This window comes from Solenopsis invicta, chromosome 8, assembly GCF_016802725.1.
Source record: "Solenopsis invicta isolate M01_SB chromosome 8, UNIL_Sinv_3.0, whole genome shotgun sequence".
NCBI lineage: Eukaryota > Metazoa > Arthropoda > Insecta > Hymenoptera > Formicidae > Solenopsis > Solenopsis invicta.
In genome coordinates, this window is record NC_052671.1 from 3499933 (window position 1) to 3521553 (window position 21621).

Here is a 21621-nt window from a genome sequence, read left to right on the forward strand (position 1 = left end):
ATGCAGAGGTCAGTTCTGTAAAATAAATAAAATTATTTATTTATTTATTTATTTACAAAACTGGACAATCGCAATAAAATTTTGTATAAATCATCTGGAATACTTAAAGTACTCACACAAAAAGAAACCGAGATTTTTCTTAATGTTGTAAAAAATAATTTAATTTTTAATAGCAAAAAGAGTAAATAAATTACAAAAATATAATTTTATTCACACAACTTTCATATGTATATAGTTTATTTGAATAATATTAAGCACATGTCCAAATTTTATTTATTTCGTAATGATGTACATCCGATACATCCTTAAGATGATCTGCGTCTACGAAAGAGCTCGCGCAATAGCAAAGATTCGTTCGGCGTGCGACCTTGTTTCCGCCGGAGACTTCGCGTCGGAGATTTGCATAATTACGCGTTTTAATGTACCCTCCGGTCATGAGGGTCAGATCGAATTTATCTCATTGGCCCTCACCTGTCCCATACGATGCGGGCCTCGTCGGGGCAACTGACCACCTGTACAGTCGCGGCAGCAAAAAAAAAGGAGGACGCAGGTCGAGCGAACGACCTGCGCTGTAGTAATAGCCTTTGAGAAAAAACTAACCATCAATGAAATCTCAATTGCCTGCGTGATTGTAATCGTTCTAAGAAATTAAAAGCGTAGCAAATAAATTTACGTAATAAATTAAATAAACGTGCAATTGTGCGCTTCGTTATCAAGCGTCCGTAGTCGAAAATGAAAATTTTCAAACAGACGTTAAAATTGATAGAAGCTATTGTGAAGACGAGTTTTTAGCTCTGTAATTTTTCCATCATAAACCTAATTACGAGCGAACGAAGGTTGAGCAGTTCTTTTAACGACCTTTTAACACCGGGCTATCATTACACGCCTCGCTCGAATAAGACGGGGCACATCCTCGTCGCGGCGCTTAATTCAACAGCGGCCGTCTCGGCCAGGTCGAAGCACCCGCGCGAGACAATAGAAAAGCCATAACTTTCTCCGCCGTGCTCGTACAACCTATATCCTGTCCCCGCAACGTCGTCGCCGTCGCCGTCGTCGTCGCGGACGCGCCCAAAAAGATCGCGCGCGCCTTCTCTCGTCGTGGTCGGCTCGCACACAGGGATGCGAAGGGAACGACTTGCGGCTTTTGCGTCGCACGGCGTTTACGACGCACATCGGCCGATGGGTCGGACAGAGAATTGCTAAATCTCTCGCCACACGAGCAAGGTCGTGAAATTCGGCACCGTTATACACGCTGTTTAATCAGAAAATTGAATCGCTCGTCGCCGGCTTTCGGCTCTCTTGGTTTTCGAACCTCGTTTCGACTCTTTCTTCTCTTTCATTTTTTTTTCTTTTTTTTTTTTACAACGATGGTGATCGAAGAGGGGTCCATGTCCTCGTCTCTTTCTCTCTCCCGTTTTCGTTCGCGTTGCCGCTTTTCCCTTTTCTTTTTTCTTTTTTTTTTTCGATCTCGGACTGTACGACCCGCATAGTCCGCGCTGTGACGCGCGAAGAGGTCGAATGGGTCCTCGTGCGTGAATATGTGTCTGCGCGTCTGGAGAGGCCGCACAATGGGGACACATGTCAAAACAATTGGCACACAGGTGTATCGAATTTACCGAGGAACCGATGGAGGACGTCCACGTCGAAAGAATCGTGGAGTTGCGTCACGGCGTCCCGGCCGCTATCAATGAATTTCCGTCGGCCATTCGGGCGACGACGAATCATCGAGCTGACGGCTATTAAGGACGCGTGTTTACATTTGACAAATGTTCCTTTTATCAAGAGTATGTTACTCGTCCGCCTTTTTCTTTTCAGACGAACGACTACTCGAAAATAATTCTTGCCCTCTCGTACGCGCGCGAGATGTAAATCAGTATCTCGTTTTACTTTTCACTGATGAAATTTATATTCAAATTTATTATGACTATTGTGGGCATTATGGCTATCCCCCCTAACAGCACAAGATATCGTATGAATATTCTACAATATTCTAGATGTAATACGAACATTCGCACAATATCGTGATATTCAGCGTATATTTGTAAAATATCACAATATTCGATCGATATCTTGTGCTGTTAGAGCCTATTATTTCCGACGAATTTTAAGTAATAAATATTTTATTACTTTGAGTCTAGAATCTGTTAACACTTTGACGAATATAATCGTTCAAGTTTCAATATAAAAATATCGATCATTAATAGTTCAATAAAATGAAAATGGGAGCCATATTAACCTCTTCTCCTCCATACAGAAGTAACCGTGTCACATTATTCAGATTTTAATTGGATTTAATAATTGTTAATTTTTCTTCATTAGACTAGTGAAATTTCTCTTCTCTCACAACTTTCATTTATATCTCCTAAAATTGATTTCAAATTAAATTTTCAAAATATAATTTTGAGCTAAATTTATTTATTGAAAAACTGTGAGCGAGTCTCATGCAAGTACATAAACTTGTAGAAATTGAATAAACACGATACGTTGAGTCGGCAAACGCCCGCGGTCGATTCGTCTCGCTCGTTCGTAACGGCCGATCGTTTCGCGCATCATCGCCAACGAAAGTTACGATTATTGTCGCCGCTTGTGTACGAGACGCGCAATACAGGTATACGCGGTCCGCGGTCGGCCAACAGAGGCGCGCGATGATGATGAGCCTTCCTCTGCACGCGCTGAAAGACGCGCGGCACGACGAAGATAGAGGCCGGCGCGGCGCGAAACCTTTGGACGAACAGAGGGGAATCGTTGGACGGCATGGGTAAGGAACGAGCGAGTGAGAGGCGGTATGAGGGAGAATGACACGCCGAAAGGGACGTAGGAGTAAGCCAAGACTCTCGCGCGCTTGCTACGATGAGCGGGACCAAGAGAAAGAAGAGAGTAACCGGGACGAGAAGGAATTTCTGAGTCCTCCCTGTCTCTCCGCGTGTCTCTGCGTCTCTGGACGAAAGGAAGAGTGAGAGAGAGAGATAGAGAAAGACAAATCTCTTTTTCTCTCTCGCACAGGGCCCACGAACGAGAGGTTGCGCGTAAGTGTGTCGGTGGGTAGGCGAGGAGAAGACGGAGAGAGGGCCTAGTGGCACTCTCGAGATGGGGGAGGGGATGAGGGGGCGAGGGGACAAAAATGACAATCATCGTCATTTTAATAATATGCAAAGGCATAGTCGACTTCCACGCCGGGCAAGTGCGGCCACAATGGCGTTATATAATGACAAAGACACGCCGGGTCGGCTGGGTGCCTTTCGCTCGACAAAAGGCGCGGCGTTAGGGTCATCCTACCGGACCGGAACATGTTTTGTCCGGCGCGGACAAATGTCACCGATAATGTTCTCCGGTGCCTGCGGCCGTAAAAGTCAAAATAACAGTCGCACCGAAAATACCGTCGTCATGTCGAGCGCCGCGAGGAATTGCGTATGGTGCTATTGCTAGCCGTGCCGCTCTTCTACATGTGTCCGCAGAATTTCAGTTTTCAAACGACTCAATCCAAGAAAATACAATAATTCCTTCTCATCCGTCCTCACTTGTTTTTATTTTATTTTATTTTTGTAAATACCTCAATGTTGTATAAATTGCTATCAGGGCTGGGCAAAATGCATCGTTAAGATATTGGAATGAAATACAAAATACTAGCAATCTTGGTATTTGAATTATAACATAAAAAATATTTTCAATCTTTCCATTTGAAATACAAAATGTACAAGACACTTCCAAATTTTTTATTTTATATACAAAATATTTTTTAATTCGATCTTTCAATTACGATAATATATTTTTATTGTTAAATTTTCTCAACCGAGCTAAGCGCTGCAACACTGCGCGAAAATTTTGAGCTGGCTCTTAGCCGACTGGACGGAAGAAAGTTACAATGCACTTATTAGTTGTAATTGAATTTCGCAGGAAAAAAAAATTAGAATTTAATTGAAACTTTTATATTAATTAGTAAAGGCCGAACTAATGGTGTATCGATAGACCCGGAGCAAATTAACTGATTTGCTTTAGTTATTTCTCATAAATGTTTCAACATCGCATGCCTCCTCATAGAAGGTCATTAAGAAAGCTAACAAAAGTTGTTTGTTCATTATGAACTGGAAAAATGTATCATTATAGTATTTAAAATACAAAATTCTAGCAATTTTAGAATTGGAATTACAAAATACAAAATACAAATTGTATTTCAAGTACCAATATTTCAAATATGCTCAGTCCTGACTGCCATATTATATTTTATCAATTATTGTCAATTAATTACCAATGTAACATTTCGTTTCAGGTAGGTGCTTCTGACACGCGATTTGGATGCCATATCCGGACGATCTGGTGATCAAGCTCCTGGGGTATGTCTGGCTTTAATCTTTTATTCTTTTCATCAACCTATCTTTAACAATAAGGGCACGATCGACATATAATGGATAAGTAAAATCGTGTAGAATATTTTACATCAAATTACTGTTATAATTATCCTGACAAATCTCGTTTGACTTGGAACGTAAGGATCGAGCCAAGTTTTAAGCACATCTCGATAGTCCATGAGGTTGCAAATTCAAAATTTACGTGACCTCATGTTTATATACTTTATAATCGTCTAGATCTTTTTTCTGCGGTGATAAAGTCGATATGATAGTCGTGCCGAAAATATCGCGGTACATACGCGCAGCGAACGCCGGCACGCTCGATATTTGTCTCGGCACGTCTATGGAAATTCAGGTTTGAAATAAATCAATCGTGAAAAAGTTCAATTCCTCTCATTTTCTTCAGACTTCTCAAAGCCGGAGAAAAGTAGAAATATCTCTCGGTGGAAGAAAAAAAGCAACGTGGACTCAGTATTGCGACATGTGTCCCGAATGATCGGGACGAGTAATCGTGAGGAGGCGCGAGTCATCTGAATAAGAAGATTTATGCATACGATGCATTTCAAAATTGAGAATTTTTAAACGAAGGTGAAGACGTTCCAATGTCGAAGGAATAGATACATGATATTATGCTTTCATTAAATCTATTTTTAATCCTCTTGTTCATAATGTTATGTTGTATTGATCACATAGCATTTTACTTGATTAAATGACGAATCTGCGTTTGAGATAATATAATTAACAGCTTCAACATTAACTTCTCCAAAAATAGATTTCTGTTTGCTCGACGTATTTTAACACCACATCATTGAAGACAAACACACAATAGGAAATTACGTGGACTCAGAATGGCAATTGCGAAACGGTCAGTACTACACCACGTGTCTCGAGTACGACGATGCGTCGAAGCAAGGATTTGTTTATGCTAATAGCGTTTTTTCCGCGATTGACGCGATGAATCGAAAGATCTTGCGCACATGCAAATAGAATTGGTATCGTCTCGCTCGATCCACACGCCCGACAAATTCGTCTTAGCGGGGCCGTGCCCGTTACGAGAATCCCTTTGTCATCGTGAAAAAGACACGGGCGCACGGTTCGCTTTTCGTTTCCATCCGGTGTTTGTAATCTTTCATAGAATTTCACGTAAACAGATTTCGTAAAGCTGCGTCCTTTTATTTCTTCGCTTTAAAGTTAATTTCAGTATAGGCGCGTCAGTTTTTTTTTTCACTTCTGTATGCCAATGCCAAGCATATAAATTGATTTTTTTTTACAATTTCTTATCTAATTGTATATAATTTCATTCATTTTTTATTTTCATCTTATTTTAAATTATTTCTATTTATCTTTGTATTGCTAGTTGGTATTTTGTAACCATTTGTTAAATCGTTTTTTGTTTTCGACGAAAATTTTCTCAGAATGCAACAAATGTTCCCTCTTTCTTCTTCTTATTATACATCGCGAGCAGATGCAACGGGCGAACTTTAATGCACCAGTGGCCATACCTACTACGTGCCATAGATTCACACCCACCAATCGGAATGTACAGACGGTCATAAGCCGTCAGAAACGCTAAGCGCGCGCCACACTATACGAGGTTTATGGTCTACACGAAGACCAAAATGATCTTCCACATCAGTCGTCTTCAAATGCTCGTTTTCTGGAAAATATTTTCCATTCGTCGTAGTAGCAAATTATACGCTCAGCATGCGTACATATATTATTATATCGTTTGACATGTTATCTTTTTAAGAAAACGTATTTTTTTTTTAATTTCTATAATACTAACTAAAAATTATTAAAATTAAAAATCTAAAGTTTTTTTAGATTTGGAAACATTGATTAGGAAACGAAAAAAATAAACATATAATTTTTTTCCATTCAATAAATTTTGGTTGCAACTTTAATTCTAAAAATCAGTTGCAAAAAAAAAACAAAATTTGGCTTGTGCAGCAAAAATAAATTAACTTGAAAATATTAATAATCCGAAATCGACGCCCAAAAGATGATGCTACAAAATTCAAGGTTTGTGATCATTAAGTGCGATCGAACAACCGACGATTTATGTTGTCACGTCAGCAGTTGTATCGTCGCCATCCTTTTATTTTTGCACGTTTCGCATCTGCTCGAGAATTCTCGTATATTTTTCTATGTAATAGCAGTTTCTCCTTCATTGGACATCGCGAATCGATCTATCGTACGACGTTGGGCTCGCCTAGATACGTGCCACCGATTCACACCCACCAATCGGAATGCATGAACAGGCAAAAGGTGCCAGAAATGCTATGTTCACGCTGTTTCTTTACTTATCACGCTTATCGCGATTAGAGTTCCTGTAACAAGAGTTAAACCAATACGATAACGATTTTTTATTAGCTGCCTAATAGTTAATACAGCCTCATATGTTATTTAGCCTTATAGTTTGTATATCGTTGACAACGATAAATTAATGTCAGTATATTATCCAATTACTAATCGATGATATTGATATGCCTTTCTATTTTCTACATAGTCTACAGTGTTATCAAATCAGCTTTACGTTAATTTAGCTGTATATTTTTGGCGATTTGCCTTAACGCTTATTATAGGAACTCTAATAACGATGGAAAATCACTAATATTATTTGATAACAACATATTAACTAAGATTGTAATGCGCAATTCCACTATATTCGAATATTCTGAATCATTACTGAATCAATTTCACGATATTCTTTTATCATTAAAATAATTTGAATCTAAATAAAAAAAAATCTAATAATTTTAATAATTAAATAATTAATTTTAATAATTTAATAATGAACACTATGATTTTGGGCAAAATGATCATTTGTCTTATTCGCGATAACACGATTTTTTATTAAATAGATAATTAAATAATCCGCAAGGTATTTATTGTAAAATTTTAACATTACACGGTTGTTCATATTTTCGTAATTTAGTTGAATCGCCCATAACGACGCATTTGTTTGAATTATAAATATCTTTAGATCTCTAATTCTGTTGCGATGTTTACGATATTGGCATTCGACGGATTTTACTTTGTCGAGTCACCAATACCTCGCCTAATTTAATTAGCATTATTATTAATCTGTACAGGTCGATTAGCATTCTCGACGGGACATTCTGTTCTGTACACGATGATCTTTCACGATCGATCTTCTGAGTACCTACACGAGCACCAATGTATATCGAGACATCACGTGGCTCCTCTCGATTTCTCTCTCCCTTTCTCTCTCTCTCTCCGTTTATAGTTTTCCTCTCTCTCTCTCCCTTTTTCTTTCATTCTCTTTCTTCTGCGAATCTATATTCAAATTACGGAAGAAGGTTAATCGCAAGCCTGTTCTTAACGGTACAGAAGCAAACGGCCTCGTAATTCTCCGCGATCATATCAGAGGGGGGGGGGGGAGATAAAAAATTGTCATCTTTTATTTAGTTACGAGTACCCGAAGTATTTCGATTCACGCAGGGAGCCGTCAAAGTATTTTGTCGCTCGTAAACGTCGCGTGCTGGTGTAAAAAAATGATTTCCAGAACATCTTCATTACAAACTGTTTGTAATATTGGTGGGATTCCTTTCTCTTTCTGGCTCGCTATTGTTAATAATGTTGTATGACATCCGTTATTATATATATATTTTTTATTGTTGATATACAATAGATCTGTTTCTCTTACATGTTCCTACATTTTCTTTTCTATTTTCCTTTCTTTCTTTGTAGGCGAGTACATGTAATATAATCGCCGCGTTGGAAAAATACGATGTAGAAAAATGCGATTAAAAAGAATGCACCTGTTACGCCGAGAACGCGATATCGCAATTTCTCACCCGGGTAACGTTTTCTTCAATGTCTTTCGCGGGCTTAATGAAAACCTCGCGCTCATACCCCGAAGATCGAGCGCGCGACGAGTTTTCCGGTTTCGACGATGAGACGGCGTCTTCTTCCCGGCTTTTTTCCTCCCCGCGGTGCATAAATTTACATGTTTCGGGAAGCAGGTAAGACGGCGAGGAGAACGGGTGGGCGCGCGCGCGCGCGCGCGCGCGTGAAGCAGGAGGACGACGCGAGGAGGAAAAAATTGCGAAGGCAGTCAGGTGGTTTCGCGACGAGAGCTCAAGAAATATCGGTCACCCGGGGACACGGGGCTTCGTCCGTCGTGAGCTGGCAGCGGCGGCGGCGACGACGACGACGACGACGACGACGACGCGATGCCGACGCCGACGCGACGGCTCTCCCGCTTCGCGGCTCCTCCGCGCGCGCGGAGCCGCTTAAAAATTCGGACAATACTTCCCCGGGCAGCGGGGCGCATTTAAATGTATGTATTCATACGCTCGTGTATCGCTTTGACGAGAGGTGTGGTCAAAATTATTCAAACTGACCCGGACTCTTTTTTCTCCTCTCGGTCTGGGACACTTTCTAGCACCGCTGCTGCACCCACGTACCACCTCGCCCCATCTCTCCTCCCCCTTCTGCTCCGCTCCGTCCTCTTTTCTCTCCTTTTTTTTCTATCTATCCTCCTCTATCCCGACATATACGTCCTCCTTCACCGTCATCGGTTCTCGCTTCCTCCCCCCCTCCTCCCCCCGCGTCCCTGTCGCGCTCTCTAGCTATTGTCCCGATGCCGAATTCGAGATCACCTCGCCCGATGACCTCGTTGCCTTTGTGTATTAGTTTCGCAGGTAAAGAGATTCGCGGATCGCGCGCCGTTGACGATTATCGGGTACAATCGCGAGATCGGAAGATCGAGGAAGATGCGCGTCGATCGTTGTAGGATGCTCTTCGTGTCGGCTCATGACGTAAAAATCAACTTTGTGGTATTTGAGCTTTGGAACTAATTGATTTATTCGTAACTGACACGATTTTGCGATCGTTCGCAAGACTGAAAATATTAATAGAACACTCTTGTTATCTTGATATCGTAAAGAAAAAAGGAAACTTGATTACGTTAAAAGAATTTTTTTACGATCAGGATGAGCTCACCCGTCAGGCCAATCTCCCGCTAATAAACCGTTGCAATCGAGTGGATGCATTCGCGTCGGACGAATAATTTCGGAGAAAGGATCGGCGAAAGTGCTATCGTCGAAGAGTCGAACAGTAAAACACGAGAAGGGAGGGAAGTAGCGAGGCGCGCGATGCGGCACGATGCGCGCGATTATGGCACCACCACCACCATCACCACCACCACCACCACCGCTGCGACCTCGTGTCGGCCACCCACCGAATTTTCTGCCACATATCGTGAATGGACCAGAGAGCCCCAAGCTGGGCACTCTATGCCACGGCATGTTCCCGACCGGGCCGACTATGACATATGGGTAGCGCAAAAACCGCCAATGCTGATCGATCGGCCACGCTAACCAACCCCCCTCCGATATCCTCTTTTTCTCTCTCACGTTTTTCGGCTTTATGTGCTGGAGTCGCTACGTTTCTTTGGGTCCGCGCTACCGGAACAGCGCCGACCGAGGCAAACAGACGCAAGAATTTCGCTTCTTCTTCTTCTTTCCTCTTTCTCTCCTCGCTGACCTCTCCGCTCTCGGTCGACCACAACACTCGTGATAAAGTAGGATTTCAAATTATGAGGAAACTTTTAATAGATTAAATGACCTACGGCGAGATAATTATTCTCTTATTGCGGCCTTTTCTCCCTCAAGTTATTTATCGCGAAATGTGGACCATCGCGCGTTCAACAATTCCGCAATGAAATGACATCCTAACTGCATTGGGGCAAATATGTGCGAATTAAATTGCATTAGTCGAGTGTCTAAAGAATCAAGGTTCACTCGAAGTTACGTAAAAATATTATTTTTCTTCTGTTTGACTTTCGGAAATTTAATTTTGCGGGACTCCCCAGATTTCTAAATAAATAAAGGACCGCTGGCGCGCCTCTAGCTATCTGTTAAGGAAAGATCTACTTGAAATTGCGCGAAGAATCGATTCCCAAGTTATTTTACGTTTTTCTCTTTTTGAAATTTTTTTTACATTTTCTTTACGATATCTCGATAAGCCCGCGACAGTCTTCACACGCGCGAATACAGGTTTGCGAAACGATCTCAATCGCAGGAAACAAACGGGGAACCTCGATCGGCATCGCGTCCGATATATCGAGTCCTACAAACGACGTCTATAAAAGGTTCCCCCCTCCCCCGCCCTCTCTCCTACTTCTCTTTTCACCGTTCCGCAGGCCTCCACGCCGCCTAGGCCGCATTCGCACGATCCTCAACGCCGGGCCACCTTCGGCACGACCTCTCCGCGGTGCACCTACGGTGAAGGTTTAGCTAGCCCGTGTCGTAGGTGGCCGCTCGCGCGCGTAATGGTGTCTGTGCCTACTACCTGGCAGCAAGTATTTGAGCGCGCGCGCGCGCGCGTGCCTGTGCACGTGCATATGCAGCCTGGTAGATGGACGGCGGTCACTTACTCATCGCGCTCCGCCAGGAGCCGAAAGTTCATCGGTACGGTTAGCCGACACGACCAGGCATCTGGTTGTTCCTGCCCCTTCCTTTCCTTCTACTCCTTTTCCTCTATACTCTCGCGCGTTATTCTTCTGCATCTTCCGTCTTACACCCTCCTTTCTTTTCCCGCGCCTCCCGTCACTACGTGCCCCGGAGAGCGGCGGTCCTCGGCGAACACTTTGACTCGGCGTGCTCGATAGGTCGGCCGAGTTCCAGTTTCAAAGGACATCGGGTGCTTCGTTGCGCCTAGCTGTACGAGGCCTACCTCGTGAGCCCTCTTCCCTCCTCTCCGCCGTCGCACACTTTCGAGGCCTATCTTTCGCAATTCGCGAATAATACAAGCGACCGTCACGTTACTAATTGATGCACAAAGAGAAATTTTCTCGTCCCGTTGTCCACTCGAAGCGACAGATCAAAGACTGTCATCTTCGTGGTGTATAGAGCAGAAAGTTATTATTAATTTGGACTTTATTCCGATGTGAAACAAATAAGATAGATACGATGAAAAACATTCGTGTAAATTTAGCCGTGAATTAATTATGTAAAAGCAACAAAATTTAGATGGGTCTTTTTATTCTATTTATCGCAGATTTTATTTGTTTGAAATATGAATGATGAAATGCGAATTGCTCGAGGCTAAAATACTTAAATGCAAACTATACATACGAGTTTAGTTTATTTAGTATTTATCAAGTACAACATTTGTAACACGTATCTTCGAAATTGATAATTTAGATTCGAATAAGTGAATGATTAATTAAAACGAGAGCTGAAGATAAACACGTTCGACGCTCACCTTGGCAAATCTAGGATGACATCTCGCACTCCTCTATCCCTCGCAATCGGCGAAGTGTACGGTAGCGCGCGTGCGAGCAATCAACGCGAACTATAAATTACGATGTATAACTCGGACTGTCTGCGGACGTTGAATTACGAAGTATAATCGGTAACGTGGTAACCGGTCGCGTCGGACGCACGCTTCCCACAACGCAGGCGCGTCATAAACCCAGCGTCGTCGTACCCAGCGAACACAGACAACTTCTATAGGAGCGGCATAAATCAGGCCCCCCCCCCGTCGAAGTTGTCCTTAATTCCTACGCGATCGTGTCAGCGAGTCAAAGGTGAGCGCCGAGATCAACGGATGGACGTCGGCCGGCGCGGCGCGGCGGCCGGTAGAATCCAGCGCGCGTCAGAAGCCAAAAGTTCATTGGCGGCTACCGACTCGATCAGTGCCTAGATCCGCAACATTGGGCTAAGGCCAATTGCGCTCGATGCAGGTGTCGATATCGAACGATGACATTCGTCCTGATGCAGCACACGTCGAGCTAATATTTAACGAAAGAAAGTCCCTGCTAAAATCAATATTTTCCAAGAGCGGATTGTGAGAACTTCATAAATTATTTAGTTAGAAAGTTGACAGGGACATTAGAATACAATTTCTACTTTTTTGTTTAATTTTTCCAATTAATTTTTCTAAATTACTATTTCTAAAGTGCCAGAGTCGTCCGTCCGTCAGAGACGCGACGAGTGATAGACACTAATGCGCCGCGCATCGGGCAGAATTTATCGAGGCGAAAGTACCGATATCAACTTTGTATCTCGATATCTCGACTTGGTATCTTCAGCATCCCCGAGCACGACCAGGCTTCCGCTCGGTTCATCCTTACCTCCCGTTCTTCTTACGTTATGGCAACGAGCCGCGGCAACTTGACGATTCTTCGCCAGCGGCGAGAAGTCGAGCGGAGATCGTCGTCCGTCGAGCGAGCGACCAACCGAGTTGGAGTTTCAGAAGACGGAGCGACACACGGCACACATGAGAAACGTGAGCGAGCCGAGAGCGAAGAGCGTCCTCGCTCCTCTCCCGGCGCGGCGATTCTCCTGCTCCCGATATATAGGGCAACCGCGTAGACTCTCACGGTTTCTTCGAGCTATTCATCTGCATGCGCTCCTCTCGGCCTGCACCTACCTATCTTCACCCGGCCTCTCTAGCCCTCCCTCTCCGCCGCTCCTCGCCTCCGTCGACCACACTCTTCAAGAAGCGTTTCCATTATCGCGGCCGGACCTGGCCAAATGTCGCGACCCCCGCGGTGTTTCTCGCTATAACATCGCTTTACTTGATGTATGTACTTGTCTCGCTACGATATTTTTATCGCCGCGCGTCTTGGCTACATTCTCAAGACGTTCGCCTAACATTTTGCTATTTGTTTCTGACTATATTAAATTTCATTTCACTCCTTCTCCCGGCTCGAGGTCTTCATTTTAATGACAGATTTCTTTAATCAATCTTACATTGAACGTCTCTCGCGAACGTAAATTGAGATTTATCCGCGCCACCATTGATTTGTCACTAAAATTCAAGTAGACGGTAGACATTAAAATTTCTCAATGCATGTAATATTTAATCTTTCAATTACAAATAACGCATATTTGGCTTATTTTATTTTTATAAACTGTTAAATAGGAATAGTTCAAAGCCGTGATGCTCAGTAATTTTATCGTATCGCGTCTTCTAATTCCGCATTCTCTGGATTATTTGAAAGGATTACTCGTTTTGCTTCTATAATAAACGATCGTTTATTCTGTGTTTCTCCTTCTAGCGAGAATAGAAGATATTTCTGTATTTCTTTTTTTTAACGATGTTCTCCAATCCACACGCCGACGCTGAAGTCGTGGAAGTCCGCGCAAATTTATTGGGATAATCATCGTCGTCTCGCGCGGCGTTATATCGTCAATTTTTTTTTTAAGGCTTCGCCACGCGTGTCTGCGTAGGCGGCCGGGTAATTATCGAGACTCGTTACAGAGGCGGGCTCATATTGAAAAGAGGAAGACAATGCGACACTCTCGCAGGAAGAGACAAACGCGACGGATATTCAAATTTGATCTGAGAAACGGTCCTTCAATATATCATCGGTTCTTCGCGTAAATAAATATCAATATTATAAATAACTTATATCAATGTAATAAATGCAATCAGTCGAATATATTTCAATTATATCGATTTGTTTTCACGTTATAAAAGATTTTATACTAAAAAGAAAAATTGTCACAAATTGAGAGAAGATATTTACGAGGCTAAATATAAATTTATTATCACCCAGATGTAAGTTTTGCCGATTCTGTCTTCGTCGATGCACTTATAGGTTGAATCTGCCTGAACAAATGATTTCAGAATACGCACGCGCGCGCGTGTAACGTACGTAGAACTTTCTACAATATAGAGTAACAGCTGTGCGAGTACTCGGACTCGTGACCGACTGATCGGACGATATACTGACAACAAGACCGACTAACGATGTTACGGAAACATCGATGCCATAATCGAGGAAAAAAACAGGTGCGCGAGGCTCTCCGTTCATCAAGAGGCGATGACGCATGCAAACACGGCAAATATCATCCTCTCGAAACGCTGGTTGAAAAAATTTCATACAAAATTAATCTGAAGATAAGTTACGTTTATGAGAGATGGCCACAAAACGTTTCGTAAGAATCGGAATGCGACAAGTGCGGCTAGACTTTGCGAAAGGACGATTCTTGCCTGCGTAATCGCCTTTGTCCTGCGAAGTAGAGAACCGCGGGAATACTGCTAGTTCCTTCTCGCAGTATGATATCTCAGACTAAACGCTTAATTTTTTAATGGCACGTTAAATTGAAACAAAATTTGAGAACTAAGAGCTTAACTAGATTTTAATAATTTTAAATAGAATTTATTCGAAAACCCCGTCGGCTTTGAAATAATAAACTGAAGGTAGAAATATGATAATATTAAAATTAAATTAATCGTCAATTTAATAACGACGATGCTACGTTAAAAAACTTTAAACGTGTAATTAAAATGTATATAGCACACAAAAATATTAAAAATTCCTATTACATCAACGCATAGATTTTACAAAATACTAATTTGATTTAAAAAATTTAGATTCTTTTACTTTTATTTTGTTATTAACCCTTTTGTTGTTGCCCTGAGACAACAATCTCCAAATCCAGCCAGACGTCAAACTAATTGATATTTGAACAACAACATTTTGATTTCTCCAAAACCGGGAGAAATAAATATTTAATAGGAAAATTTATGAAAAATAAATCAGGTACCATCTCTACACTATTATGAAAAATAATAGAAAAAAAAATTTTTTTTTCAAATAGAATTAATTCGATGGAATCTAAAGGGTTAAAAGAAGTGAAAATAATTGTATTATTTCAAAATTTATATTAATATCAATGGATATTATTTATAATAATGACAAAAATAAAGATTAGAAACTAGATTTATTCACACAGAATTCTTTTGAATCCGCAACTAAAAACTATGTGTTTACTCCGAAAGACTCTGTATGAAAAGTCCGCATTCTACCGGCAGAATAACAGAAGTAGGAAGCGAAACGTCGAGGCGGCGACGGCGGCATCGTCAGGGGGGAAAAAAAACCCTGGCAAAGCACATTACGCGAAATCACAATGTTTAATGAAAATTGCGAATGGCGCGGCACACGAGGCGGCCGCGGCGGCCGCTCGCGGCATTCGCGTGCGCCGCGTCGCGCCGCGTCGCCTCGTGTGACATCGTCCCGCGCGGAATCGTGACGCCGCGAAGCGGTATTCAGATTGCGCTCTTAGCGGTTTCGCGGACTTTTTTTCCGCCGCGACAAAAGGAGGATCTCTGTGTAACCGCTGGTCAGAAGCCGCGCGCCGCGCGGCCTGACGAGCCGCGGCAAGCAAAAACGTGCGCGATGGACATATCGCGGGTGCGCGCGTTTCTTGGTTCTCGCCGCGCTTCGTGTCGCAACAGAGGTCTCAGTTGCGGCAGACGCTATTATCCAAATAAGATAGAATTGAGGAATTCTTCTGCGTAACCCGAGTTCGAAAATGCGACAATGAGAAAATCGAAAATGTTGAGAATTTCAACTTTCAGTAAACCTACTTGCCAGCAAGATGTAGGCAAAACTTTTCGCATTTACGGAAAGAATATGAATAATGTTAGTAATATACTCATTTTATAAATTGTTGAGTTCAATTGAATATATTTACAAAAATAAAAAATATGTAGGAAATAAACATATAGTAAAGTTCGAAAATCTTTTTTTAACTTACGTCAATTCATTAAAAAAACTTGAATTTATTCAAGATTTTAAATCTTTAATAATAATTGAATCACAATTGTTTTGAAATTTTTTAAATCACTTGATCAATTGAAAGATCGACTAAATAACTTTTAATTGAAATTTATTTACGAAAATTCGATCATGCTAATTCATTCAGAAAATCTTTAGTAGATTAAAGATTCTTTAATATATAAATTTAATTTATATTAAAGGTTTTTTAACGAATTTATATTTTAAATTTATATTTATAATTTTATATATTTTAAAAAGTCTTTCATTTATTAACAATTTTTTTAAAGATTCAGTACAATCCAATTCCTGTAAATAAATTTGAATTAAAAGTTATTTAGCCGATCTGCTGTAATATCACAAATTAAACGTGTAATGCTCATGACATGCTTTCTTTGTAACGGGATATAGGAATTAAAATATGAAAATAATTATCTCCACGCGTGGCCAGGTAGGAAACATAAATTTGAAGTCATACGTGAAAAGTCCTGACTGAGTCACGCAGTTGTTACGCAGACAACGAGGAAACGCACTCGCGCTTTCATGATTACCTGCCGACTCTATCAAGCTCCGAGTCGGCAAATTGCGTATCTAATAGGAACATTAGTTTCTTGACCACGTGAGCGATATTAGTCATCTATTATCCGTCGGTTAATATTGCCGAAGGGTTATGGAAGCAACCGACCGACTTCTCTTGTTGTTCAAAATCCAATACTTCTCATACTTGAGAAAAAAATGTTCTAAGAACCGAGAGACAATTATTTTTCACAAAAATCTGTAAAAATTTCAATTTTCTCAGAATTTTCTTCACCTCGAAAGTTCACGCGTGCTCGGGAAGAGGTGTCTTCATCCGTGTAACATTTCTTCTAGAAAAACAAAAGATAAATTTTACCGAATAGATTCGAGACGTGAGAGCGCGCCGCTCCGTCGCGCGAAAACAGCATTCGCGGAATCGTATACCTCTCGGATCGATCGTTTCCACCAGATTAGCGACAAAAATTCTATTCATCGTTACGGCTCTTACGTATATAGGAGAGGAGAGACCCGATATTTAACGCGCGGCCGCTGTAACTCCGCTTGAAGAGAACGCGGCGCGTTTCGATCGTTACCGAAAGGAAGATCATTATCGCAATACGGACATGTGCGATATATCACCCGGCGCACGAGACTCGCGATCCATGTTCAAGGGTTTCCCTCGAGACGCAAATCTGCTGCGCCGAATATCGCCGCCGTTCTTCAAATCGTTTGCGTTGTCACAAAAACTCGAGCGAGGACGCCGTCGCGCCGATCGACTTTTCTCGAGTGCCGACTGCGAGGATTAAATCTGATTTCGAGATATTGAATTTAGAATTTTATATTAAACGCATCCAAGTACAATTTGTGAAGTAAGTGACACGTAAATCAAAAAGTCTATAAAATTTCACGCGGAAATTTAGCAATTTTCAAAAATCCTCGTGATCGTGAAATGCGATTTTCTCGAATCAAAAGTCGATCGATGAAGATCGATCGGGGTGCTCTCCCTCCTTTCGAATTGTCGCGATCGTCGCGAAGGTGAACCTTGCTCTCGTTTTTCTCTTCTCTTTGCCTTCTGCTTTCCGCCCCTCTTCGGCGCGCTCGCGATTTCGAGCGTGCCGAAGCGGTGCGCTGCTCGCTCTCGGCTGTGCGCCCCGCGCATCTCGGCCGACGTATCGCGCGGAATCGCGCGAGGCTCGACGACGGCACGGCTGCCGCCGCTGCCCGATCCTCGAGCGAAGTGAAAGTTAGACGTGTGGGCACGGGATGCGCACGAATTCATTTTTTCGGCCTCGCGCTGGACTTTTTTCCCTCTTCCCGGCCGGCGAGGCAGGCGCGCGGCGTCAGTTTCCCATGTATGCGCCGCCGACCTAGCCTACACGCTCTCGGCTCTCGGCTCTCGGCTCTCGGCACTCGCGCGATACCCTCTCGCGCGGCGCATGCACATGGCACTCGCTCGTGTGCATCGCACGTTTCTCGCCGCTCTCTCTCTCTCTCTCTCTCTCTCTCTCTCTCTCTCTCTTCCTTTCTCTTTCTTTCTCTCTCTTTCGCTCTCGTTGCCCATGTACGAACACACGTGCGAGCGCGTTTCCCATCTCCGCGTACGTATACGCGCACGTGTGTGGTACAGATGGTACTCCAGCTCGGCTCTAGTCCGTGACTTATCGGCTCCGAGCGCATCTACGATGCATCCCTGTGCCGCACGCCCGCGCGCGATATCGATTCCGGAATGACGCGGAATCGATGAATGCGCCGCCGCCGCCGCCGCCGCCGCCGCCGCGCCGCGCCGACTGGAATGGAGATCTTGTGGCTCCCGCGCGAGTCCTGTGACCATCGAAACTAATTTTCTTTCCACCCGCATTTCGACATTTGTTAAACAAGAGTCCATCATTATTAGACAGAAATTTTATCTCATATTTTAGAACCTAAATTCTTTTGAAATGTGAAATAAAAAATAGACGCATCACTGTTTGGATATATAGGTCATTTCTCAAAACGTTAAGAAATTATTATGGAAAAGTAACAGATTGTTTTATATTTTGTGAAAAAATTGCAGATTGTTTTATATTGCATTTGAAAGTAGTAGAAAAAATCTGGTGGCTATTTTCTATCTGGATAAAAGTTGATGTTAATAAGAAGTAGACGTGTGTTCTATTACAAACATAAATAATAATGAAATAAGAAATAATGGAAAGAATCTGAATACTTTAAATATTTCAAATGATTAATGTAAAGCTTTACTGCAATGCAGAGGTCAATTCTGTAAAATAAACAAAATTTATTTATTTATTTACAAAATAATTAAACAGACAATAAAACTTTGTATAAACCATCTTGAATGCTCAAAGTAGTTGCACAAAAAGATTGAGATTTCTCTTAATGTTGTAAAAAATAATTTAATTTTTAATAACACATAGAATAAATAAACTAGAAAAATGTGTTATTAAACAAAAATATAATCTTATTCACGCAACTTGTACACGTATGTAGTTTATTTGAAGTGTTGACATTAAATGCATTTCCAAATTTTATTTGTAGCGACTGTATCCGATACATCTTTTAAATAAGACTCAATTATTTCTGGAAAGAAATTATATTTTATATTTTAAAACTCAAGTCCTGTTAAAATGTGAAACAATAGAAATTCGCTAATATGAAAGAAGTATAATATAATATAATAAAAGAATATACGCATCACTATTTAATCTGAATTTGATAAAAAAATAATATAAATGATAAAATTAATTAACGCCCATTTTCAATATACAACAAAGCCTTTAGAAAGTAATTCTGTCTCAGCCAAGGAGTTTATGAGCGAACGAATCGGTACGAGCGCTCGTATGACACAATAGCGTAATCAAACTGAAATATCTGTCACTTTTGACGGCCAACGCGTTTGCAATGTAATAATGAGATAACAGTATTTATTCTACGAGAATGTATAATACCTGTATGCCTCGACAGAACATTTTATTATGCGATCAACTCATTCATTCATCTATATCCGTGTGCATCGATAAAGTTTACTCGGCAGATTCATAGATGTTCCATTAAGATTGTAAGGACGTAATAAACTTCTTAGTATATATGTTATGGGATCCGTAAGATGCAAGAAACTGAATCGTAATTTACAGTGATATTGGGAAACAAGGAGGAAATATTGTAACATGATTACTTCATTATCCGTATTAGTCTGACGTTTTATTTACGAGACAATAGCGCAAACTTTGTTTAAAACTGTCCACGCCCGCGTGACATATTTTTCGACAGATCCGGAACGTTGCGGGCAAAGGAAACGACAGAGTAGTTGCTCGCTCGCTCTTTGTAGCCGGCTTTTCACACATCTCCCAGATTAGAAATTGCCATTACTCTTTACCAATACGAATGGCACAGCCGCGCTCTGGTTCTAACCGTGACTTATCAGATCGGTGCACGTAAGAGACGTGTTCCAAGCCTGAACCGATTCCGCATGACGCGCGCGCGCATGGCGGGCTCGATGAGCGCTAACAGCGTCGTGGGATCGTACTCCCTTGCCGTTAGATCTTCGCGATCGAGATATATTGGGCCGTTGCGCGATAGAAGAGAAAGAGAGAGAGAGAGAGCGATTGCAACTACCGCGTCGCCATAAACGCGAAGCAAATGTGCGACCTTTTCGATTAGTCGCGATCGCGCGGGCATTTTTCCGGTTTCCATCGATCTCGCTGACGACGCGACGGCGACGATACGGCGATCCCATTGTTTCGCGGGATTATCTCGCGCGCGGCCAGCGAGCACATCCGCCGCGCGGAGCGCGATTTATCAGTTGTTAACTGCACCCGAGATGCAACCGGCAGATCGATCCCGGATGACGTGGAGAATCGACGAGCACGATCGCCACGCGAGGGATAACTCTCGGGCTACAGCTCGTAGAAAGCAGCTGGTCCCGCATCGGCGGCTAATTATCTTCGGGAGGCACGTTGCTTTCTATCACCGGTCCGACGATGTCATTTAATTTGAAGGATCGACATATGCTGTTTGTACTTGCAAAAACTGGTATACGCCGGGTTATTAAGTGGCGAAGCGTAGCTGAGGAGGAGAATATAGGATAAATGACACATTCTCTAAGCGCTGACGACGCGAGCCTAAGCCTATATTTATGAGATAAGGCTTAATAAGATGCCACCAGCCGTTCAGAAAAAGGAAAAGGATTATAGGGAAAGCATTAACATGATTCAGCTATTCTTGTAGTCACTATTCTAATGATAGAATGTCTAATCAACGTATGATGTACTCACGTGTGTATATTACAGCAAATATAATTATTATTATTCTTATAATTCTCAAATTAATGAAAATTATTCTCGAAACGTGGAACGTTTTAAATTTTTTTTAGATTTATATTATTTCGATATGATCATCATAATACAAATCACGTTGTTGCAACCATCAAATATATATAAATTTGAAAATGTGTAAAGCGTATTACATCCTTTTCATTCGCTTAGCTTTTCAATTACAAAAGACTTTCCAGATCGTGACGCAAACATCATTCCCAAAGCTTTTTATCGCTACTGCGTATCCCCGAGTATCACGCTGCTGTGTAAAAATAAACAATATCGTAGGGAAAAAAGGAGGGTGGCAGAAGGAGAGACAAGGATACGTAGGCGCAGCAATCGGGATACGCGCGCGCGGCGGTCGTCTTTCACCAAGGGGGTTGACGAAAACAATAATGTGCAAGAGTATGAGGGAACTATCGATCGACACCGCGAAACAATGGCTTCGACTACGGCGTAACAAATGATCGTCTTCTTATCGGCTGTACGGCGGCGGCGCGACGTCACGGTCAGCTTTCCCGCGATCGTGGAAATCGCTCTTTTTGGCACAATGCGCACGGGACAATATGTCTTCACTACCCGCATTAGATACATGCTGTCCTCGTGGCAAGAAATTGCGAGGCTTTTTTCGCTACATCTTAACTGTACGAGCCATATAATTTTAACATTTTTATAATATTTATGCAGGCTTGGGTAGTAACTAGTTAAAAAGTTTAAAGTTCAACCAAAAGTTACAAAGTCAGTAACTTTTAACTTAATTTAGTTAACTTAAAATGCGTTAATTTTTAACTTTAACTAGTTATTTTTGAATATTAACTTATTGATTTTTTTCTACGTTAATTTTTTTTATCTGTATAAATGACGTTATAGAACATCGGTACCATCATCCTCAGCACATGTAGAA

At 41.8% G+C, this 21621-nt stretch overlaps 1 protein-coding gene across 1 annotated transcript in view; it reads left to right on the forward strand.

Moving 5' to 3' along the window:
* LOC113003756 overlaps nucleotides 1–21621 on the forward strand; it is a 241205-nt gene that overhangs the window by 131589 nt on the left and 87995 nt on the right. Inside the window, exon 3 of the transcript XR_005575446.1 lies at nucleotides 4268–4331. The gene's annotated coding sequence lies outside the window, so the exon portion shown is untranslated. The remainder of the gene's footprint in view (nucleotides 1–4267; nucleotides 4332–21621) is intronic.